This window comes from Zalophus californianus, chromosome 8, assembly GCF_009762305.2.
Source record: "Zalophus californianus isolate mZalCal1 chromosome 8, mZalCal1.pri.v2, whole genome shotgun sequence".
Lineage (NCBI taxonomy): Eukaryota > Metazoa > Chordata > Mammalia > Carnivora > Otariidae > Zalophus > Zalophus californianus.
In genome coordinates this window covers 8,303,534-8,326,994 of record NC_045602.1, presented here as the reverse complement: position 1 = coordinate 8,326,994, position 23,461 = coordinate 8,303,534, and the positions used below count along the sequence as shown (strand labels likewise).

Genomic DNA, 23,461 nt, shown 5'->3' with positions numbered 1-23,461 from the left:
ATTCTTCCTTCAAGCATTCTCTTGCATATGACAGGGGCTTCCTTGCCTTTACCCTTTAGATTACAGGAAGAAAGAGACATGGGGACGTAGGATCTCCTAAATCGAAAACCGCGTAGGACAGAGTTGGCACTAGATTACTTTGCGGCCGGTAAACAGCTCCCTTTCTGAGATTTGGGGAGAAGAGGGTGGGGGTGAGGAGTGTTGCAGAGCAGGACTTCGGGGAGGTAAACTCTGTAGCTGCTGTCAGCCTCCAGTTGGGAAAGTTCTTCATATTTACGATAGTCCTTCTCAAATAGCTTAATGGTGTATTTCCCCAATGGTGGATGTTGATGCTCTGTGGTTTCAGGAAACTTGTAAATTGTTGAAAGCACTTTGAGATACTTCTTTTGGCTGTTAGTGAAACGAAGACCATTCCAGCAGCAAACTTTTATGTTTTTCTAAGTTGTCACTTGTTCCATTTTCCCCAGCCTCTCCTATACTCTTTCTGTATTCCTGTCAGTTTGTCCGTCTTGATTGCATCACCTGCGAGTCAGGTCCGATACTGAATGCCAGCAGGGTGATGGTGTGTAGAGAGAACACTGCCCCTTTCCTCAAAGGAGTTCACTGGCAGGGAGTGAAGAAAGGAGGCAGTTCGAGCCCGGCATGAGAAGGGCTGTCATGGGAGGAAAGAGGGTGCTCTGGAGCACTCAGGAGGGGAGCTGCACCACCCGGCGTGGGGCTGGGATCTGGGGCGAGGTGCGGAGGGTACTCAGAAGTCTGCTGGTGGGGATGGGCTTCCTAGGAGAGACCTGGAGGATGGTTACGTACACCAGATAGAGAGGGCAGGGTACAGGGCGGGAGAGAGATCTTAGAAGTAGAGGGAACAGTGCGCAGACACCAGGGAGGAAGCAAGCCACATGGCTTAGGCACAGAGAGAGAGAGATGGGGGTCAAGAGCCAGATGGCGGAGGTCTGGTAAGCCAGGTGGGCATGTTAGGCCGGGAGGCCTGGATGGGCTTTAAGCGGGGGAGTGCATTTGGGAAGGACTGTTTCGGCTGCCACAAGGAGAACGGCTTAGACGGGGTCTCCTAAGAATATGCCGTAGCCACATACGGGAGAGATGACGGTACCCCTGCCACCTGTGCCTTCCCTTTTTGGTGGGTGTAGCCTTTGGAGCTCTGGGATAACTTGAGACAAGGTTGAACTGGCCAGTAGTAATTGCAGAGATTTGTTATCCTTGTGTTGCCAGATGGCATGTCTCCGAGGTGTTTACTGATGAAGGCTTGTATGGGTCATGAGAAACGCGTAGCCTCAGTCCAGTGTGACGTAGTCCTCAAGCGAGACAGAATCAGTCAGCTCACCTCCTAAATGTTACCTCTCGTCCTGAGAGAGGTCTCTCTCTGTCTTCCTCTCCAGAGTGCTTTCTGTGCTTTGGTCTTCGGCGCTTGCCCCTAGGGTGGTGTTGTCCTGGATCGTGGGTCTCCATGTATGGAGAATCAACCAGTGGAGGGGGCTGGTTAGGGGAAGGAGGGCCGCATCAGGAGGCCCGCTAAGTGGATAAGGACCCACAGGCCTCAGAGCCCAGAGCCGCTTGCTGTGGAGCCGGGGGGGGGGGGGCATCCCGAGTGCTTGTGCGCTAAGGCCCCCTCACCCGTCTGTGCTCCACGGGGGGCAGTGGGGACCGGATCGGAAGATGGGCTTGGCCGCTGATGGGACACGGGGAGTAAGAGAGAGGGGAGACCCGAGACTGCAGCCCTTTTCCTGCTTGAGGGACGGGTGGACGGGGAGGGAGAGGGAGGGAATAGGGAAAATGATCATCCCTTTGGTGTCCTCGTCTACATTTTGTAAAACGATCTTTAAAAGGAACAAGCACGCAACTTTTTTGATTAGACGAACAATGTATCATGTTTCTATTTATTCCAAGTGTTCTACGAAGTATAAGGCAATAAAAACCACCCATTTCCCCTTGATAGTATTAAAAACACTATTAATACTAGGATGTAGTATTTTTTGGTTGTGATGTTGCTGGTGAGAAGTCGTATTTTGTATACAAATTTGTACCTGGTTTCTTCAGTTAACTTCAGAAAGGCATTAAAATTACCTAACACATTTTTAGTTGTCTGTTGCTTTGCTTTCATATTAATTGCAGTGTCCTTAGCACACAGTGTGACATTGTTTGTAGGTGTGCGGGACGCTGAGCAGCACTTCCATCTATTGCTCTGTGCTCCCCACGAGCGCACTCTCTGTCCCCTCTGTCACCCGTCCCCCCGGCTATCTGCATTCGTTTTCATTGCCTGGCCTGTGACATTTATATCATCTTAGACCTGTAGGAGACCCATTATTCACTTCTCTCTCTCTCTCTCTCTCTCTCTCTCTCTCTCTCGGGGCGGGCATTTTTTTCCCCAAGTAATAGGGACTTTAATTAACATGAATGAGAAGGGCTAGTGCTAGGCAGGTGGTGAGAAACTGCTTTTGTGGCAAATGTTAGCCTATCTTAGAAGACCTGTTTAGTTTCTGCCTTGTAGCTTGGAGTTAACCAGGGCTGTGAAGAAAGCCCACGGGGACCGCTCCCAGGTGGCTGCATGTGCCGGCAGTGGGAGCCCGGCATCCTTGCCCAGCTCGGCACTGTGCTGGGACTTGTACTCAGTGCTCCTTCCTGACCTGCCTTTTTACCCTGAGCTGCATGAGCTTTTACAGTGCCCTCGCCTTTACTTGGAACCTGTTCTTTTGTAAGACTCCTTCAGAGCAAGGAGAGAGCCCAGGGGTCTGAAAGCCTGCCATTTTTCATAAGATTTTATCAAACTTACCAAGCTGATATTTGGCACAGCGGTTTGTTTGAGGCTTATAAAACCGGGGAAGTATGTTTTTAATATACAATTCGTGCCAAATTTAGGAGGTTTGCATTGTGATTTGTTTTAACATCTTATAAATCAGGTATGAAAGCTCTTTTTCCCCCCACTTTGGGCCTGTACTAAAAAAGGAAGACCGCTTAATGTTCTTTTAGTTTAAGTTTTGTGTCTCTGATACCATTTTCTTGAATTCTTGAAGTCTTTATAGATTAGATGTAATTCCTGATGTATACACTTTGCTGCGTACGGAACCCCATATCTAACCAGTCTTTCATGGCCAGGTGGGTTTTCTCCAGCCCTTTCCCTGTTTTTTCAGTACATTCCTTTTTTCCCCCCTCTCAGAGACCAGGAAGTGTTATTTTGCCTGTTTGTTTGCATTTTAAATTCCACTGTCTAATTCAACTGCAGCTTCTGACACCAATGCCAGGAATAGTTTTTTAGGTTTGGTTTTCCTCTGCAATGTAATTTAATCTTAGAGTAGTTTTTTTTTTATAATTAAACCTTTGGCAACTGTGTGGATTCTAGAGGGAGTCCAAGTGTTCTGTGGCACCCAACTCAAAACCCAGCCAGTGTGGTTAATATTGTTTCTGTTGGAGCAAGTTTCAAGCCCCCAGTGTGTCAGGAGCTCCTGAAACCCCTCACGACTGGATAGTTGATTGCACGCTTGATAATATGTATGGATGTGTAACCTTGAGGAAAAATGTAAAAGGAAAATGCATCATTATTTGTTTAGGAAGCTATTTGGTTTAGAAGAATAAAAGTCAATTAAAGATCTATTTTTAGAACATGTAGGGGCACCTGGGTGGCTCCGTCAGTTAAGTGTCCGACTCTTGATTTTGGCTCAGGTCATGAACTCAGGGTCATGAGATCCGAGCCCCACATTGGGCTCCGTACTGGGCATAGAGCCTGCTTGAGAGTCTCTCTCCTCCTCTCCCTCTCCCGCTCAGACCCCTCAAAAAAAAAAACAAAAAACCCCAAAACAAACAAAAAAATAAAGCATGTAAATTTAAGCCACTATAAAGATTATATGCAGTGTCACTGAACCCAATAATCAATATTGGTAGTTAAGTATTTTAAAACACTTTCGTAGGAAGAAAGACAACTATTGTTTTATTGAAATGTTTTTATTATTCGTAAAAAATCAGCCAAGCAGTAAATATTTTAACATTCACTATTTAAAGGTATGTTTTAAATTTGGAAAGTATTTTTGGAGCCAAAGTACCTGAAAATGGGGCAGGATTTCGAATATTATAAGTCCACAATTTGAAATATTACAAATAAAAACAATATTCAAATAAAAACATAAAGGATGATATTTAACCTGCACTAGCACTTTTGTTTCTGTTGAGAAATAGCACTGGAACTCAGCCAGCATAATGCATAAAACCCATAAAACTCTGTCTTTGCAAATAGAGATAACTAGGTGTTAAGAAGCATAAACGCTCAAGAATACTTGCTTCATTTAATTATAAAAACATAAACACACACACACACACACACATCTTCAGAAAGGCATGAAAAGCCAAGGGAAATAAAACATTTTTTAGTTGTGAAATGTAATAAAAGGCTCAAACTAAAGAATGAGTGTAAGTCTCTTCACTTCATTGAGTTATCACTAATCTGGAAAGGCCTGTGGTAGAGCCACGAGGCTCTAATACTATCACTGGGTTCATGTGCTCCTGTCTTCGTAGGGCCTTAGTCACTGGTTTGGGTCAAACGTCTGTGCTGTGGTCCTCAGGGAGGCATACTGTCAGTGAGTATTGCCTGGTTTTGGGGGGGGGGGTGGTCAGTGCTTTTGAAATCACTCAGTTGTAGCATTTGGAAGTCACTCTTAGAACGTGGTGTGAAAACTTTCTAGTCACCATATGAATGCTTGCATTTGGGCGCATTGGGTTGTTGCTCCAGCAGAGGATTAAAAATGGGTACTGGAGTTTTCTCCTCAGTATTTTCTGCTTGATAGACTTTTGTGACCCAAACAAAGAAATTTCAGTACAAATGATTTTGCCTGCTCTGTCTGTGGCAGATTGAATTTGTTAGTCTAGTTCTGAACTCAATCACTCTGTCAGATTGGTACAGATGTATTTCTGGATACTTGTTCATTGCTATGTGGCCACACTCTCAGATATGGCGTCTTTTTTTTTAAGTCCAGGATTTCAAATATTACTGCTCTGGGGTGCTTTGGCATAATTTTCCAGAAGACTTAGGAACATAGCCAGAGAGTGCTTCCTAACAATTACTCCTTACCTTCACCTCTTAAGAAGACAACATATTTTTATCGGCTATCCAAATTGTAAATAAAGTTATATTATGTTAGACTTGACAGTGTCTGAAAAGTAAGTGCTTAAAATTCTTAGGTGGGTGACTCTTTTACTCTTTTTCTGTTGGCCTTTTTGTCTTTTCCTGTGTTATAAAAGTAAATGGAGGAGACTGGTGCTTCTGTTTGTTCAGCAATAATATACTGAGCATGTGCTTGGACGCAGGAATGTGTCGGTGAATGCAACTGTCTTCCTACCCTGCCTTTGTGAGTTCACAATCTAGGGGAGGGTGGTGGTAAACAAGTGTGTAGCTAAGTGCTGTGGAAGAGAGGACCAGGTGCAGTGACAGGAATATCATCGGGGGATCAGGCCCCAATTATCACTCTCCATTTTGTATAGATATTTTAGGTCTCCTTTCTCTGTAGATGTTACCTTCCCTGTTTTAATCTTAAAGTTTAGGGTTAAAGACTTGGTCTTCTTTCTGTCTCATAATCACAGCATATACCTGGGGGCAAAATGGTGAATGACGGATTTGTTCCATAATTTATAATCTCTAGAAACAAAGCAGACAGCAGAGAGAATTTTGGCCAACCGAGAAAGTGCTGCTTTCCTGGAGAGTCAGCTGTACGAACGATCAAGTGCCCTTGCTTCCTTAACGTGGATCTCACATACAGATCACTTAACTTTATCTCTAAATAGCACATGACACAGCCAACCAGACCTCTTTGAAACACTTCTAGAACACCATATTCTCTTGGGTTTTCCTCCTGTTGTCCAGTTGACCCTTCTCAGCCATCTTTGGTTGCTCCTTCTGTGTGTGGCCCAGGGCTTGGACCTCACCTCTTTCCTCTTGACCTTCAAATGTTAGTCCTTGTCACTTTATATTCTTTCCCTCAGGAGCTCGTCTGTCCGTAGGATTTCTCTGACACCTGAATGCTGATAACTTCCAACTTTCCGTATCTAGTCTGTCTTTCTCTGAGCTACAGTTAGGTATCCACTAACCTATTTGGGTTCTCCGCTTGGAGATCTAATAGGCACATTATATTTGATAGGTCCACAGTGGAATTCTTGATCCCAGGTCCCGGCCCTTACCCCACACCTTCCATGTGTTCCCATTTCGGCTGAGGACCCTCCATCCACCCGGTTACCTAGGCCCAGAGTGCGGAAGCCAGCCTCGTTCCCTTCCCCCTTCCATGTCATGCCTCCTTCTCCGTCTGTCCCGTTGACTCTCTTTCTGGTTTGGTTCAGATCCTGCCGTGTTCCCGTGTTGTGGCTCCTGCCCTTCATCTGGATTACCAGGATGGCCTCTTAACTGCTCTTCTTTTTCTGTTAGTTCTTTTGCAGTCTATTTTCCATGTAACACCAGAGTGATTTAAAATATAAAAATAAGAAACAAAACAAACATAAATTGGATTATATCACTCTACTGCTTAAAACCTTTCAGAGGCTTATCACTTTGCTTAACATAACTCCTTTCATAATTTGAAATGCCCTATAAGCAGAAAACGGCCAGAAATCCAGAGTCTCCATTTTCTCTCACCCGTCAGAGAATAGATCTCTCTAACCCATTAATCCATTTACAGAGATCACCAAATAGAGAATGAAACCAAATCCCCAACAATTGCTGCCACCAAGGGGGAATAACATAAATGAACCAAGCCAACACATGAAATTAGTAGGCAGGAAAATTAAAGTTAAAATTAGAAAAACAGTCAGCAGAGTTCAGCTCCCCCCCTCCCCCCATTCACCTCTGGGAGTCAGGGGGAGAGCTGGGCTGGGCCTCAGTAGCTTGTGTGAGGTGCACTTCTCAGGTGGTGGAGTTTACCTGGCTCTGTCTTGTGAATCTGTTGTGCATCTTGGTGAGACCTCCAAAACTTAAAAGATAATTTCAGAAAACGGTTAAATCGTGACTCTCACATAGATAGCAAATAAATGTGCTAACATTATTTATCTTAGGTTGAGAGTGTGAGCAGGGGTGGGGGTGGGGCACAGAGAGAGAGAGAGAGAATCTCAAACAGGCTCCATGTCCAGCACGGAGCCTGGCATGGGGCTGGATCTCACGACCCAGAAATCATAACTGGAGCCAAAATCAAGAGTCAGACGCTTAACCAACTGAGCCACCCAGGCGCCCCGAACATGTTAAAATTTTTATTTAGCCTGTTAATTAAATGAGGGAACCAGACACAGCTATACCAGATCAAAGAGGAAGTCTAAAAAGGCACATATTTACATGCAGTAAAGTTCTGTTGACTTGGGCATGTGCAAATGGACACAAATCGGCTTTTTCAAAGGCATGGAGGGTTACTTGTGCGGGACAGAATTCCTGTGCATGTCTATAGACAGTATTTTGCATTGCTGCCAGTTGCCTGCATTTACAGAATTGTAAAATAAATTCCCTAAAATCAGAATCTGATCATCTTGAAGGGTGTGCTCTAGATCAGGGGTTTGGCAAACTAAACACCAGCACCTGTTTTTATAAACCATTTTTTTTTTTTTAAGGATTTTATTTATTTATTTGGGAGAGAGAGAATGAGAGACAGAGAGCACGAGAGGCAAGAGGGTCAGAGGGGGAAGCAGACTCCCTGCTGAGCAGGGAGCCTGATGTGGGACTCGATCCCGGGACTCCGGGATCATGACCTGAGCCGAAGGCAGTCACTTAACCAACTGAGCCACCCAGGCGCCCTATAAACCATTTTATTAGAACACAGCACACCCATTCATGTCTGTATTGTCCTTGGCAGCTTTTTGACTAAAATGGCAGGGTTGAATAATTGTCACAGAGACCTGATGGCCCACAGACCCTGTGATATGTACTGGCCCTTTAGGAAAAAAGTTTGCCAACCCCTGTTGTAGACCATGCATAGTTTTCCGTGAAAGCACAATATCTTCCTTCACTATTTATCTACTTAAAAATTTACGTATTTCCTCATCATGATATAAATAATATAAAAATAAAATTTATAAATATAAAACATGGATTCGGGATCATGTTTTGGCTTTTTCAGTGTTAGACCTCTAGCACCTAAAACATTGCCTATTACACTGTAGGCATTCAATTAATATGTGTGGAAAAATTAATAAAACAGTTATGTGTGAGAGTGATGACTGTGATTTGCAGAATCTTAGATAATGATTGTCAGCTTCCATGATGGCTGGTTGGCAGTGTTAATTTTTAGCTGTTATACCAAATTAGAATTTTGCATTTGCCTTTTTCTGCTACCACTACTGAATCACAAAAGTGGAGAACGTGGCTCATAAGTGCCAGAGTATAATTTTTATACGGTAGGATAAAGATCAGTTCCTTTGCTCTGACTGTACCTTCTAATCAGCCAGATCAGAACATCTTGGAGTGATGCAATCTTTGTATTTGGGAGTGCTGACAGATTTATAAAAGTAATACCTTGTCCAGAAGATTTAATAGTGATGCTGTTAAGAGGATAAACTCTTTCCTAGAAGAGTACAAAAGGAAAATATTGAAAGTACGGGCATTTAGCTTTTGTTGGACCCTTTTTGAAATTTGTGCAAAAGTCGGCTTTTCTTCTGTTTTAAAGATTGGAAATAATGCCTTCGTTTTTCTCCCTGTGCGTCCCTGTGCTTTTAAGCAGGAGTTGCTGGAAGTGCTGTGCATGCTGCTAAGATGTGGGTTTGAATCTAGACCGTGATTGGTCCAGTTGATCCATTTCAATTCAAAGCCAGAACTGAAAGTCCTTTTGGTTCCATTCCTTTGATATTTGGAGATTCCCAGATGTGAGATCTCTCTGGCCAACTGGTGTGTGGTGAATGGCCCTGAATACACTAGTGTCCGTGTTCAGTCCTAAAAGTGACAAGACACATTTTCAGCTAGAATGCTCATTTAGGCAGAGAGCTGTTAGACAGAAGTAATTTTGTTAGAAATTCCTGTTTCATAATGCCAGTAGCAACATATTCGCTTGGTTTAGGGAGGTAGTGCCAGATGCAAAGAAAACTATCCCCCTGGGGAATTTGCTAGCATACAAAGGATATACAAGACAGAACATAAGCTGGACAAGTAGTTGCTGAATTGTTTCCTCTATGTTTCCTCACTAAAGGAATTTTCAGTGTGCTGTAAGGGAACGGGGGAAGCTTTTGAAGCACAGAACAGTAGAGAAGGAAGGGAACTTAAAAGTCATCTCGTCGAGCTCCTTCATTTATAGCTGAGGAATCAAGTTAACTTGTTCAAGGTCAGATGACAAGTTGGTGGGCAGAGCTGGATCTCGAAGGCATTTCTTCAGTCCACATTGCAGAGTGGAAACAACTGCAATTTGGTAATTAATCTAACCTGAGTTTGAATACCAACTTCATCACTTACAAATTTCGAGACCTTGAGTGGGTTACTTACCCCGCCTGAGCCTTAGTTTCTTGAACTATGGAAGAAGAATGCTGTTATCAGGAATAGATGTATTTATTTGATCACGTATCACGTGCCAGGCACATTGGGGCTGTTCAGCTGATCATGACTCTTACACTTTCTTACAGTAGCGAAATTCAAGGAGTCCAGTGACAGAGAATATTTGGCATTATGTGCACGTGGAGATTCCCAGATGTGAGATCTCTTTATGTAGCTTTTCGAAGGAATGTGCTTTGAGCAAAACAGAGATATACTGAAAAGTTTGTGGTAAAATTGTAAGTATGAACTAGGAAAATGATTTCGGAAATAGGACTTTGTATTGTCTGGTCTGTAGCATCACATAAGATGCCAGGTTGAGAAAGAGCAGCTGAATGCCATTAGTTTTGCTGTTAACTATTGAAAGAGAAAGCAGTGATGAAATCTGGTTGCTAAAATAAGAAATCTGATTTTTAAAACTGAAGTCCATTTCCCTCCATTATATCATCAGAGCATGCTTTTTATAGAAAATGGCAAATAAAGAGAAGCAGGAGAAAAATCCAGCATCTCTCTACTGCCCAAAGACAAACATACTAACATTCTGCTGTATTTTTCCCACTGTTTTAATCTGAAACATTATGTGGTTTCATATCTTGCTTTTTCCCCAGTTAATTAATATTTCCCTGTGTCATTATAGACTCTTGGAGAGTAGTTAAAAGGTGGGTTTTGTGTGTGAACCTAAAAGTAATATATAGCTGGGGCACCTGGATGGCTCAGTTGGTTGAGCGTCTGACTCTTGGTTTTGGCTCAGTTCTGATCTCAGGGTTGTGAGATCAAGCCCCGTGTTGGGCTCCGCACTGAGCAGGGAGGCTGCTTGTCCCTCTTCCTCTGCCCGTGTGCGTGCTCTTTCTCTCTCTCTCAAAAAAATAAATAAAATCTTTTTAAAAAAAGTTATAGCTATTTTTAAAAATGTTTAAATATCAGGAAAAAGATGGAAAAACCCTATCAGTCTCACTAGTCAAAGACATTCTTACTAATATTTTGTTATATTTTCTTTGCATTTGGGAATATCTTAGTGGCCAGGCACTAAATTTATAGCACAATCCCATAATTAAGTTCACCTGGCTTACGTAAGTATAAATAGAAGTCCTCAGGGTGCTGGGGGCTAGAGTGATGGAGCACATAGTGGCAGTTACGGGGTGGCCCTCACACGCGGTGGCACATGTCCTGGACTGAACTGGGGGGGGGGGGGAAGGGGAGAGAGCCTTTCTCAACTAGGAGACTTCAGTCCTAATTCCTGAAGGGTCCACTGTATGTGATCTGTTACCTTCTCTCCTCTGCGTGGAGGAAGGTGCTAGATATGTGTCATTCCTGTGAGAATGAGAAAGTAGTCCATTAGTTTTTGTGTTGTATGGTCGAGATGAGGAATGCCACTAGAAAAGGCCTGTTGGATCTGTTGTTTTCTTCCGAAGCTGTTTCCCCTCGTATCTCCCATAGTGCTGCCACACTGAGTGCAATCCCGATCATTTTAATAGATGGGTTTGTTTGTTTGTTTGTTTGGTTTTGGCTTGACAAGGCCACTGGATCTAAGTCCCCCAGTGTTTCTGCCCTGTTCCAACACTGAGGAAAATGTGCTCTTTCACATCCTGAAGGCTATACCGAAGGGATTTTCAAATTTAATTTTGGTTATACTTGCTTGACTTTAGAGTCTGATCTCTATATAAGAAGTTAAACCAATGAAATTGAACTTCAGAAATATTACATGTTTTGGATGGAGAAGGGAAAAGCTTTTTAAAATACAGTCAGCAAGTTCAGAATGGGCAAGAGGGCTTAGCGGCAGCCTCTGTGAAAAAGAGACCCGGGAGTTCTCTCCTGCTCTAAATCCGAGGGGTGAATGTCTAGCAGAATGTTGGCAGTGACGCCACCTGTGAATGGGGTGGAGGACGAGGTGATCCAGTGAAGGGGTGATCTGGGGGCTCTTAATGTGGGAATGTTCCCTGAGAAATATTTTACAGGCTGAGGATTGCAGCAAGCTCAGAAGAGAGCTCAGGAGTTGTGTCGTCATGCACATCTAGAGAAGCCATGTTTTTAGGGTGTAGGGAAAGAGTAAGATCATGGAGGAAAGCACCTGCGTGAGGTAGAGGAAGTGGTGGGGTGTCGGACTGCAGGGGAGAATGTCTGTGACTGAGGGTACAGGAAAAGGGAGGGGGATGGAACTTTGAGAGCTTCTGCAAGGAAGAAGAAGACAAATTTGAAGAAAAAACACAGTTCGTTGTAAACTGAGTTCAGTTTTCAGACCAAAGATGCATATTTTTCAGATGTCTTGATTCATAATAACGCAAATGGGACATACGCTTAATTTTGTTCTCCAAGAAAAGCATTTCAAAGATAAAGCTAATAAGCCTTTAAGATCTAGAAGGATAAGATATCTTATAAAAAGTAAAAGACTTAATCTTATGGAGAAAAAAAATGTGAGGCACTTGTAGTTAGTGGAAGAGTTGGATCCAAAGCCTGTGTATTTTAATTACCTTTTCCTGATGAACAAAAGGAAAGGAATGCAGAGCAGATGCCCTGTGTGTGTGTGTGTTTCCTTTCCAACCCAAGCTCACAGCAAACCTGTTGTAATTGAATTTTATTTTATGCATGAAATTGTTTTAGAAGGCATGGCGTGCTGTTTGTAATTTGTCTGTTGTATATTCATCACTATGAAATGGGAAGTGAAGGCAAAAGTCACGTGGCTAATAAAGTGTTTTAATACAAACAAGTTGTTTGCATCTTTACCAAGGGGAAATGTGGGCTTCCTATTTTAATCTAAACATTTTCAGGCAGCAACATAGTATGTGAGGCATTTTTCCCAACAATGGAAATCCTCTCCATTTCCATTTCTGATGACAACTTAGTAGGTCATAAGAATGGCAGACCTACAGAAAGCCTTCGTGTGCAACACTCAGGCAGCAACTTTCTGAGCATCCCGTCACATTTTCGAAAGTTAATTTTTGTTCTGACTAAGATGCCTGTCATGTGACATATGCTTTATTATGTTAATATGGCAGATGGTGTTTGGTTTTGCTTAAACTGTTACTTGTCTGGCATGCCCCATTTTCTTGAAAATAAATGACAACTTCCTATTCAGGTGCTAGCTACTCAGTTTGAATCAGATATAGACCAAAAGACTCGTCTCCCAGCTCTCTGGCTGTTAGGTCATCTTGATGTTTACTGGTTTGATGTCTTTACCATACTTCTTCTGGACAAGGTGGACTTGGAAGTAAATCGAGTACTCCGTGCCCTGTCGGTGTGGTCACGTAGGTGGTGGTGACAGAATAGAGCGTCCACAACCAGGGATTGTTTTCAGCTTTGGAGTACGCCTGACCACTTGAATCATGTGGCAGTTTCTTTGGTTAATATGCCCATTACCTGCTCTGATTTTTTTTGGCGTGTTTTCTCCTTAAAAATAGAAGGTAAGTTATACAAATAGGCAAGAATTTGGGGCTACACTTGTTCAAAAGGCTTGACGTATACCGAAAACAAAGTTCTGGGACTCACACACAGTCCTTACTTAGACTCAGTGTTCTCAAATCCCAAGAAAATTTGTCTTGTCTTCTGATAACGTGTTCTCGTGTGAGCTCTGCAAGGGCAGGACTTTTGTGTGTTTACTTTATGTTGTGGCGTTTGCTAGCTAACAGGCTCTCACAGAATACATGCTCACATGAAGGAATAGATAATATTGACACTTCGTTTTGAAAATTTTATTATGGAAAAATTTCAAATATGCATAAAAGAGGAGAGAAATAGAGTGAACCACCATCTACTTATCTCTTTGCTTCAGTATTTTCAATTGTGGGGGGAAGCAGAGGTAGGATTGGTTTATACTACCAGCACTTTATATTGCTCCAGAAGGTGGTGGTTAAAAATTGTTAAATGGAAATGAATATTTGATCTTCACATTGGCTCATATCTTTAGGCTGTGTATTGACCTGCTTGAAGAACAGAACATTATTCTTGGTTGGAAACAAATCATGTGTAAACAATGGTGAGGCATATTGAAAGAAAGTTTAGAGCTGCCTTTCTTGTGTATCTGCACATGGTTCTATCATTCATTCATAATTGACTTTATTTTTTAGAACAGTTTTAAATTCACAGCCAGATTGAGTGGAAAGTACAGAGAGTTCCCACATACTCCATACACACATTCACACACGATGCACTCTCCTCCATTGTCAACATGCCGTACCAGACTGGTACGTTTGTTACAATGGATAAGCCTACACTGACACATCATTATTATCCAAAGTTGTTTGGATTCACTCTTGGTGTTGTCCATTCTGTGGGTTTTGACAAATGTCTAATGACGTGTATCCACCGTATGACGTGTATCCACCGTTACGTATCATACAGAATAGTTTCACTGCCCAAAAAGTCCTCTTGTACACAAGCCTGAAGCTCCAGAGTTTTAATTCACACACACGGGAGAAAGAACTTCAAGACAGTTTGACCTTTCTAAAACTGAAGTTAGCACTGAGTGGTACCACCGTCCATTCGGTTCCCCTGCCTCCCTTAGTCTCTACTCCCAAGGATCACCAAGCTCTAAGGATGTCCCTCCTTAATACCGCTTGTATCTGTCTGTCTCCTCCTGCACCACCCACTGCCGCTGGCTTACATGGAGCCCTCATGACTTTTCCTCATTAATCACAAGCCGTCCTAGCCTGTTTCCAAAGCCACTCCCCTTTAAAAGCTGAATAATCTGATACACAAATGACTGATCCCATTCCCTTGAGTAAAACCCTTTTAAAGGCATGCCACTCTACTTAAAATCAAAAGCGAAGACTTTAGCATGATACAAAAAGGTTTAGATTTAAGCCCCAGTACCTCCCTGGTTTTGTTTATCTCTTGCCCCTGGAAAACCTAGGCTCTTCTCAATTCACCGCATGTGGAAAGAGCTCCCTGATTCCATCACCCTTCCTTCCACCTTTTCACTGGCTAAATCCTACAAGTCCTTCAAAATTCAACTCAGAGATCAATACTGCCTCTGAGCCTCCCGCCTACAGAAAAATGAGTTCTCTATGTGCTCCTTTAAGATCTTGTATAGAAGTCCCTTAGCAACTGGACTGCCTGTTCCTTTATGTAACAGTAAGCTCAGAAGTGGCAATGCCCATGTCTGAAAATGTCTTTGATAACTCAGGCTTTAAAACAGGCACATGAAAAATGCCTACTGAGTATTTGCTTAATGACCCAGTCCCCGCAAAATACTCTGACTGAAAACTAGCCAACACAGACTATGTAGTCAAGCCCACAACGACAAAAAACACAAGGTCTTATTTTACCTCTCCTCACTCCCCGCTGCCAAATCACATAGCTTTCCTTTCATTCTGAGTTTAAAGATTTCATTATGTATAGGGTTTTTCTTATAAAGCTCTCTTCTTTTTGCCGATAGTTAGGTTTTACATGAAGTTTTTAGAATCTGTCCTGACTTCACTAAGATTAATGCTCTATACACACCCTCCCACCATAGCATAGATCTTGATAGGACCTTTAATATTGTCATGTGTATGGGACTCCTGTTATTCATCTTGGTGGGAAATACACATAATTAAACTCCAAAATAAACTTTCTACCTAGGGTTGTAGAAAGTTACTTAAATACTTAATGCTTGGTCACACGTTACTCAATTATGAGTCTACATTGGGTTCTTTCACTCTTCTTTGCTCTGCCAGTGTAATGTTCTCCTTCAGCTTTTTTGAGGGATATATGGGAAACCTCATTTTGCTTGAATTGGAAATGTCTTCCTCAGGATTTCCTAGTTCTGTGTGTGGCACTTGTAGATAAACAGTAATTGCTAAATGGTGGCAAAATATTTTTTTGATCCTCTTGGAGGAGCACTGTTGAGGTGTATAACCTTGAGGAAAAGCGCACATATGATTTTATTTTATTTATTTATTTTTATTAACATATAATGTATTACTTGCTTCAGAGGTACAGGTCTGTGATTCATCAGTCTTGCACAATTCACAGCGCTCACCAGAGCACACACCCTCCCCACTGTCCATCACCCAGCCACCCCATCCCTCCCGCCCCCCTCCACTCCAGCAACCCTCAGTTTGTTTCTTGAGACTCTTAATCTCACATATGATTTTAAAACATTTACTCTTCCTTTGTTTCTGCCAAGTTTCCATCCCTGGCTATTTTTAAATATTAACATGCCTTTAGTTTTTACACAGACTTCAGAATTAAGAATTGGAAAGCGTAAGAATGTGCTGAAAAAATTAAAAATAAATTCTTTTGCCTGCAAGGAAGTGGGATGGAAGCAGGAAACCACTGATGCGGTAACCGGGAGAACACACAACAGCCGTCTGTGTGACCCTTGGCAGGACTCAAGTGACAAAACAAGGTCTGGGGGAGTGCTCATTACCAGGTGTGGGACCCAGAAGATAAATACATTCTCATATGGTGAAATTGGCCTCGTGCCTTCAGCACCCATGGGGCATGGTGTATGTGTGTGCGCGCGCAGTCGGAGCCATCAAGGTTGAACATTCTTAGCGTGGTGAGGAACCTGGGAGAGGAAGAGATGGGAAGTGCAGGACGTTAAGGCTGACATCGACGCTCAGTGCTTGCACTCCGTGTCGCTGCAGACTCGGTGTGAGCTCTAGACCGCCGACCCGGCATTTCAAGTGTAGCATGACTGGAAACATAAAATGGCGACATGGGTGCAAGGCCAGGCTGCCCGGGTCAGACGCAGCAGGGGGCCCCTAGAAGAAGCAGGTGCTCCCGTGTAACTAGCGGTGGACTTCGAAGAAGTCAGGGACCATATTAAGATGGTCTTTCCTTTCTCTTGAGAATTTAGGGCATCATTTGTCATTTCATGAAAAGGAGAAAGGAATGTAAAGCTTTTCTTTCCACCTCAAATTAGAATTGCTTAGATTACATATAATGTAGTTTAGAATGCTTAAGAGAGAAATCTAAGAGATTTGTTTTATGAAAGAATTTCACGGTTTAGAATAAAATTTTTGCTCTCTTCAATTGCAATGGTACATTTTTGTGTAATTCTGTTCTTAAATTTAGCAGAAAGATTTGGTTTTCACTACACTTACATGTTCTAAATGCCACCAAGCTCAAAGTCAGTACACCTCCAGGGGATATATATGTGTCTGTTTTTTAAAAACTCGTTGCTTTGGTGTCCCAGAAGCTTTCTTGACATTCTAGCACTTCAAATAAATACCAATCATTTAAAAAAAGAAAAGGAGTGGAATGCTCTTGTATGTCTTTTCATTTGGTAAAATGAGGAGACAGGATAGTCTGTCTCTAGGCATGGTCTTTTTGCCTAAGTTTGGCAAAGGGTAATTTCACGATATCAGCTCCTTGTGAAAATAACTGAAGCATGTCCCGGTCTTCAGTTTTACTCATCTCTCCAATTCTGTGGTTGGGGAGGAGGGCGAGGGAGTGTGATAAGTATTCCTTGCATCTTCCTGGTCTCTCCTTCTGTAGCCCAGTGTAGCCTCGTTGGCTCCTGGAATATGGTCCCCAGACAAGCCCTCATTGGGCCCTCTTTCCTGGAAACTCATTTTATACCCCAAATCCAAAAATCAAAGAAAAAAGAAGTGTAAAAATGTGTGAAAATAAATACTGTAAGCACATGACATTACAAATATCAGTCATGCAAAGCCAAATGCTTGATGTAGAAACAGCATTAAGAGTCGTTTGGGGGGCGCCTGGGTGGGTTAAGTCGGTTAAGTGTCTGACTCTTGATTTCGGCTCAGGTCATGATCTCCGAGTTTTGAGATCAAGCCCCATGTTGGGCTCCATGCTGCAGGTGTGGAGATTGCTTGAGATTCTCTCTCTCTCCCTCTGTCCCTCCCCACCTCCTCTTTCTGTCTCTTAAAAAAAAAAAAAATTGTTTTGGCACACATCACCTGTGCATTAGAAATGTTTAACTGAATCTAATTCTGAGAAACAGCCTGTAAGATGTCAAGACCTCTGCAAATCAGCTGGCCTGAACTCGGAAAGTATAAACGTCCTGAAAGGCAGGGGAACTCTTCTAGATTAAAGGAAACTAAAGAGGCATAATAACCTAATGCAATGTGTGATCCTTCATTAGATTTTTTAAAATAACAGCTTTTTTGAGATATAATTCACAAGCCATAAAGTTATAACCCTTTTAAAGTATACAGTTCAGTATAGAGATCCTTGTTTGTTGTATTCACTGCTATGTCCACGTCTGACAGAGTTTTGTGTAGTAAACACCATTATCTAATTTCACTTTATACCGCACCAAAAGGAAGCCACATACCAGTCACTCCCCAACCTCATTCCTCCATCCCCACCCCCTGGCAGTTGCTAACCTACTTCTGTTTCTCTGGATTTGCCTCTTCCGGACATTTCACAAAAATGGAGTTGTATAATAGGTGGCCTTTTGTGTTTGGCTTTTTTACTTAATGTTTTCAAGGTTCATCTGGGCTATGTTATGAATCGATACTTCATTCCTTTTTGTTGCCGAATGACATTTCCTTATACGATTAGACCACATTTTGCTAATTCATTCATCAGTTGATGTATGTTGGGATTACTTTCACTTCTGAAATAAATATTGCTGCTATTATAAATAATGCTGCTATAAACATTTTGTGTGGACATGTGTTTTCAGTTCTCTTGGGTATATATATATATATATATATATATACTTAGGATTAGAATTGCTGGATCATATGACAACTCTATGCTTAACTCTTTGAAGAAGTGCCAAGCTCTTTTCCCCAGTGGCTTCCCCATTTTACTTTCCCACCAGCAATAGATGAGGGTTCCAATTTCTCCACATTCTCAGCATTACTTGTTGCTTTCCATTTTTCTGAGTGTAGTCATTCAAGTGAGTGTGATTTGATACCTTCTTTTGGTTTAGATTAGCATTTCCTAGTGACTGATGATGTGGAACATCTTTTCATATGCTTGTTGGCCATTTTTATATCTTTGGGGAAATTTTTCAAATCCTTTGCCAAGTTTTAAATTGGAGTACTTACCTTTTATTGTTGAGTTGTAAGACTTCTTTATAAATTCTGTCTTTCCCTTATTGTTTTCCTTTCTGGAATGTAAGCTTTTTAAAGGTAGAGATCCTTGTTTGTTGTATTCACTGCTATACCCACGTCTGACAGTAACTATTTGTTGAATAAGTGAATGGTCATCTTTGGCCTTCTATTCTTAAGAACGAGGCACTAAGATGCCGGCTGGAAGTTCTCTGTACACGGTGGTCTTGTCCCTGGTAGTTTTCATGCTGACTATTCAGCTAATGACTGTTGGGGGATTCTCCGAGACCAGCATCTGCCTTCGGGGGATCTTTCCTTTCCTGCAGAGAAGAACCCCCCACTTCCTTCCTTATGGGAACACTGGGGTTTTAGGCTGGCCGGAGTGGAAGCACAGCAACACATCCGTGGCTTTTGGTATTCTGGAAGATGAGAAAAGGAAGGGGGTGTGGTGGGTGGGGTCCCGCTTCTGGACATGCAGACCGCCATTCGGTGAGCTAATTTCTGCCCCACAGTGCAAGTCACCTGTGACGGGTATCCTGTCTCTTGTCCTGTTCACTTTCGCCAGAGAGTTATCCTCTGGTCTCCTGAGCGGTGGTGGGAACTTAGATATTCATCGTCTTTCTCACCTCCCCTCCATTCAGGCCCGGTTTCCCAGATGAATGGAGCCCAGAAGTCCTGGGTCTTGAGGGCTCCAGGGAAGAATCTGCCCTCTTTTTTCTGTTACCTACCTCTGTAGGCCCCGGATGTACACCATGTTAAATCTCTCAACGGAGGCATTTTCTTCTTTTGTTCTTTTTGTCCTTGAAGGTTAATACCTTTTATATTGATGGACTGTGAATTTTGAGTAGGCTTGAGAGGGGAAGGACATAAAAACATATAGTGTGCTGTTATTAACTGAAATCTCTGTGGTTGTTACTGTCAGGTTTAGTTTTGTATTTAGATGTTTGCTTGGGGTGTCCTGTCTCCCCCAGCCCTTGAGTATAGGCATTCCATCGTATGCTTATTTGTGCTCGCAGAGCCTTGCAAAGATTAACTGTTGGTTTGGTTGGCTGCTAGTGAGACAGTGGCAAGAGCATATTGTCTGCTTGGCCTTGGTTTCTTCTCATTTCATTTCAGTGTCTAAGCTGCTTTTTCAAAAACCAAATTAAAATTGAAATCATGGCTGATAATAATTCTCTTTTTTTTGAAATAAACCTTTAAAAATGTTGAAATTGAATTGCTCGTTTGCTAATCTGATTTTTAGGAATGAGAGAACAAAGCGCTAGGAGTACCTTTAAATGACTCACAATTACTCACACAAATACATGTGAACTTGGGTGTGCAATTAGGCAGCTCATCATGTTGCAGATGCAGTTACACGCCTAAGTGCATGGCCACTCCCTCGGCTCACCCAGCTGCCTCTCTTGTGATCGGTTATTATTAAGCCCCAGCTGTCAGAATTTGAAAGTACATGCTGGTGCTCGTGGTGCTTTTCAACCAATAAGGGAGGAAAAGTTTGAAAGGAAATTTTCCTTTGGATGTATGTATTGAACAGTTGGTCTTAGTTGGCAAAATCCCATTCTGCCACTAGAGATACAGGCTATGCAATGAGAAAAATTAATAATCATAATAGTGGTCAGTGATGTTTACAGTATAACATACCTTCATTATCTCTGGTCTGCAATTCTGAAATCCAAAAAGCCCTGGCATTTTTTTAATAATTCATTGGTGGGAAAACCTGACTTGGCTTGCTTCATTGAGCCTCAAACCTGCCATGTGATGATGAAGTTCTTTTCCATCTTTATTTATCTCCAATCACTGGTGTGAATATGTGTAGGATTTTGCCGCGGAGATAGTAACATGTTTGAATATGGACCACTGACCCAGACCTCACCGAAGATTTTATGCAGTGTGCATACTCTATTACCTTTATAAAATTCATAAAAAATCTGAATTTGAAGTTCTTTCTGGGCCCAGTAGTTTCTGATAAAGAATTATGGCTTCATAGTAAGAATGACAGATTTCTGATTAGATGTGACTTAAAATTCTTTAGGGGGATGAAACTCCCTCCCTACCTCTTAGCGTTTGGTTTGCTACTGCAGTGATTACTTTTGCTGCTCTTGATACTGTTTTTATTATTGCTCTAGTTCCAGAAGCAGATATTTATGTCTACTTAAAAATGTCCTGGAAACAGTTCTGTAACAGAATAATAGATAATTTACCTGGTTGCTAGATAGCAGAATTATTTTATATTCACAGTGTCCATTATTGCTTGTAAGTGTAGTTCTTATCTATTCAGTGGTGTCATTATAATGTCGAGTTTAAATTGAGTTTCAAGGATTAAAGGAGTATAAGATCACTAAAAGGTAAATTGATAATTCTTCTAAGCATCTCCTGTATAATTAATGAGTAAAATATACATTAATTTTGCTAGCATTGAATTCTAAATATTTAGTATGGCAATTTTTACTGAATACATAATGATAACCTCTTCGGATTTTTCAAGGCCTAGTACAGATGTCTCCTTAAAAGCTATTTTGGCTGCCCGGCACCATTTTAAAATCTCTCTGCCGTGACACTAATCATATTTATATTGTACTTCCTTGTTTTCCAAACTTGTTTTCCATATATTTGACATTTGGCACTTAGCTTTTGGTAAAAGCTCAGTTAACCTTTTGAATGAATGAATGAAGCTGAGGAAATTAAGAATTGTCTAGTCCATCCACAGAAGTATCATTATATGTGAAACTTTTTTGCTGTTGGGTTACATTTTGCTACTTGTTTTTATAAAGTGGAACATAATAAGCCTGGAACTCAGTAAATACTTGATGAATGAAAATTGAATTAATATCTACTTCCTGACATTTAATGGAGCTAGTTTTACTCCTTGAACTTAATGGAATATACTTAAGTCATTTTTCCATGTCATGACGTGCTCTCTTACACTGTGATGGTTCTTTCTCCAGTTATCATTAAGAGATACCCTAATGCACACTATGCTGCAACGCATTCTGAAAATTTTGTAAGAGAATATTTTTAAAAGTCAACTGTTTGTACTTGGATACATCATATACTTCTTTGTGTGCTAATAACAGTTGAAGTTTCCCAGCTTATAAGCCCATTTTAGTTCAAAGTTGCTTACTCTCTCTTGATAGGGTTCTATGAAATGGAGTAATTAAGAATTTTCTTAGTTGCTCAAGTTTTTTTAAGTCATTAAAAATTCAAGGTAATAATTTCAGGGAAATACAAATCAAAACTACAATGAGATAGTACCTCACACCTGTCAGAATGGCTAAAATTAACAACACGGAAAACAACAGGTGTTGTCAAGGATGAGGAGAAAGGGGAACCCTCTTACACACTGGTGGGAATGCAAGCCGGTGCAGTCACTCCAGAGAACAGTATGGAGGTGCCTCAAAAAGTTAAAAATAGAACTACCCTGGGATCCAGCAACTGCACTGCTAGTTATTTACCCAAAGGATTCGAAAATACTGATTTGAAGGGACACATGCACCCCGATGTTTATAGCAGCATTACCAACAATAGCCAAATTATGGAAACAGTTCAAGTGTCTATTGACTGATGATGAATGGGTAAAGAAGGTGTGGAGTATATATATTTACAATGGAATATTATTACTTAGCCATCAAAAAGAATGGATCTTGCCATTTGCAACAATGTGGATGAGCTAGAGTGTATTATGGGAAGCAAAATGTCAGTCAGAAAAAGACAAATACCTTAAGATTTCACTCATCTGGAATTTAAGAAACAAAACAGGTGAACATGGGGCGGGGGAAAGAGAGGCAAACCAAGAAACACTCTTAACTGTAGAGAAAAAAACTGATGGTTAGGGGCAGGTGGGCTGGATGGGGGATGGGGATTAAGGAGTAAGGGCCCTTGTTGTGCTTGTTGTGATGAGCACGGGGGGATGTATGGAAGTGTTGAATTACTGTATTGTACACCTGAAACTAATATTACACTCAGCTAACTGGAATTTAAATAAAAACTTGAAGTAAACAAAAAAGATGATAATTTTAATTGCTGTTTTATGTTATCGGTTATTTTCTTATATTAATGGTTGGAAGATAATGAGATTATTTGGTTGTGTTCAGTAGCATTATAAGTAATGGAAGAAATGATGAGATTTATACTGACTTAGTGGTTTGCTTCTTTGTCTCTAATCATATGAATCATATATTGTTGTTGCTATTTTAACTATCCTTGATCTGTTAAAAACCATCCCTTTAGTAAATCCTCAGTCTTCATCTCTGCCCCAGGCCAACTCTGGCTGTGGCAAAGTGGAAGTTTCAAAAGTCGAGCGGTGGGAGGGCTACCTTCTGTGGACTCCAGAAGAATTTTCTCCCCGCTCTGTCATTTCTGTCCACTACCGGAATATACGGGAACTTTGGGTCTTAAAAGTAAGCCTGTAAAAGTAACATCGTAAAGGTAGTTTGTAACCATAGAGGCAGATGATCTCAGGCACATAGCATGTATTTTCATGTACTTTAACATCGGTTCTTCTCAAAGGGATTAGAGCAAGCAGATACTTGGCTGCATTGGAGTTGAGGCCTTCCCCGGGCAACGTGAGAAGGATTCTTTTTTTTTTAATTTTTTTAAATTTTTTTTTATTTTTTTATTTTTTTAAAGATTTTATTTATTTATTTGACAGAGAGATAGAGAGCACAAGTAGGCAGAGTGGCAGGCAGAGGGAGAGGGAGAAGCAGGCTCTCTGCTGAGCAGGGAGCCGGACATGGGGCTCGATCCCAGGACCCTGGGATCATGACCTGAGCCGAAGGCAGCCGCTTAACCGACTGAGCCACCCAGGCGCCCCAGGATTCTTTACCATTTGGGAGGACCACGTATTTCCGGCTAGATTGGTTGGTACGATGGTCACTGAAGTTGCTGAGGGGCCGCAGGAACCCTCCATAGCAGTTGGTTGATTCAGTTTCCAATTCGCTGCTGTGCTGACCTGTGACTTTAGGAAATTCTTATAAATCAAAAGTAGAAGTTCATTAATAGGTAATAGAAGTTTAAAACAGAACAATCTCCA

General features: G+C 41.6%; 1 protein-coding gene across 1 annotated transcript in view; it reads left to right on the top strand.

Annotated features, from left to right (window-relative positions):
* Window positions 1-23,461, top strand: part of NOL10 (nucleolar protein 10) — an 83,488-nt gene that overhangs the window by 31,493 nt on the left and 28,534 nt on the right. The window lies entirely within an intron of this gene.